The sequence below is a fragment of the Elephantulus edwardii genome, unplaced genomic scaffold (assembly GCF_000299155.1).
Source record: "Elephantulus edwardii isolate Elephantulus edwardi_28Jun2011 unplaced genomic scaffold, EleEdw1.0 scaffold00013, whole genome shotgun sequence".
Lineage (NCBI taxonomy): Eukaryota > Metazoa > Chordata > Mammalia > Macroscelidea > Macroscelididae > Elephantulus > Elephantulus edwardii.
In genome coordinates this window covers 7,402,979-7,404,842 of record NW_006399763.1, presented here as the reverse complement: position 1 = coordinate 7,404,842, position 1,864 = coordinate 7,402,979, and positions in this window count along the sequence as shown.

Genomic DNA, 1,864 nt, shown 5'->3' with positions numbered 1-1,864 from the left:
TGCAGAAGATCAAGGACTGCAGCCTTCAATATAGATTGAACATCAAGAAAAGAAAAACCCTCACCATCGGCCAATAGATAATATCATGGTAGGTGGGAAAAAATGAAGTTGTTAATTATTTTATCTTGCTAGAATTCACAATCAATACTTTGGCACCAATGGTAAAAAAATAAAAAGATGAACTGCACTGGGATAATCTATTGTCACGGATCTCTCCAGAATGCAAAAGAGCAATGATGTCAGTCTAAAGGCTAGGGTGCAGCCTATCCAGACAATAGTCTTCTCAATTGCTTATTATCCATCTGAAAGCTGGAAAATGATTAAGGATAACAAGAAGAAGCAGTATGTTTGAGTCGTGGTTCTGGAGAGGAGTACTGAAGATACCATGGACCCAAGAGAACAAACAGGTATGTCCTGGAGACGGTAAAGGCATATTGCTCCTTGAAGGCATGGATTTTAAGACTCCATCTTGCATACTTTGGGAATGTTGTTAAAAGGGACCACGTTTTGTAGAAGCACATCAATCTTGGAAGAGTGGAGGGTTAGTGCAAGAAATACCCTTGAGGAGATGATGGGATTAGGCTCAGGTTGACTCAGGATCATGCTAGGTTTAGAGCCATTATTCATTCATAGGATTGCTATGAGTCATTGTCAATGACATATTACAACAACTACATCCAGCTATGTGAAAAAAATGTAAAGAAATTGTGCTGGGAAAGTAATTTTGTAGAATCAGCCTGTGCTGTAGGCTCCCTCTGATAATATAACCAAAGTATATCAGATGAAAACTCGCCACTCATGAATCTAGGGAGCATTCTGGTTGCATGTCTTTCAAGACAGATTTCTTTGTGGTTTTGGTAATCTGTGGTATCATTCAATATGCATGGTTTATCACGTTGCATGATACTGTCTACTAAAAGAAATAGAATTAATTCACTTTTTACACTGATTCCATGCTATCTTTCAAATCTTATATTTGACTTCTTCCCTTTAAATATATTAAAAATTCAAATTATACAGCTTATGGTTTTGGAAAGGTCATGCACATTTGTAATTCTGCAACATTGTTGTTGTCCTTCTAACCAGAGAGCTCTCCTCTCTAAATCTGTTAAACCCTTGCCCACTGACTCTAAATTCCCATTTCCTCATTCTCTTGAGCATATTAACAAGTTGCATGTCTTCCTTCTAAAGTTTCATTATATCCTGCTTAACTTTGTGTCTTTCACCAATGTATTCCCAGTAGCTAGAATAGAAAACCTCTAGCATTGTTTGGGTCAAGAGTTAAAACATTAATTAAATGAATTGTGTGTCTCTCTTGCATGTACCTATCAAATTTTCTAAGGACAAAGGTCTATGATATTTTTATCTGTGTTCTCTCGATTGTGTCTAACAAGTTCCATGTTAAGTGGGTACTTAAATATCACATTAATTGATCTGTGCCTGCTGGCTTCCCTTGAGTACAGGAAATTACAAGTTTGTTGTAATACAGACTGAAACTAGAATTATGAGATTTTGGATGCCTTAGTATTTAACACTGCCAAATTGGTGGAGTGTAGGATTTCAGAAATACTGGGATATTTTCTGAAGTTTAAAAGTAGGCAACTCATCATTGACTTTTCAGTGAGTTTTTAGAGGCAAAAAATTGCACAGAAGGAATTTCACATCTTCCCTTGGTACAGCTGGTGGATTTGAACTGTCTGGCTTTGGTTTGGTAGCACAACCCCTTATCCTCTAGGCTACCAGAGCTTCAATGTTATTGTTGTTGTTAGGTACCATCCAGTTGAGTACAATTCATAGCAAGCCTATGAACAACAGATCTGAATCCTGCCCTATGCTGTGCCATCCTCACACTACCTGACACACT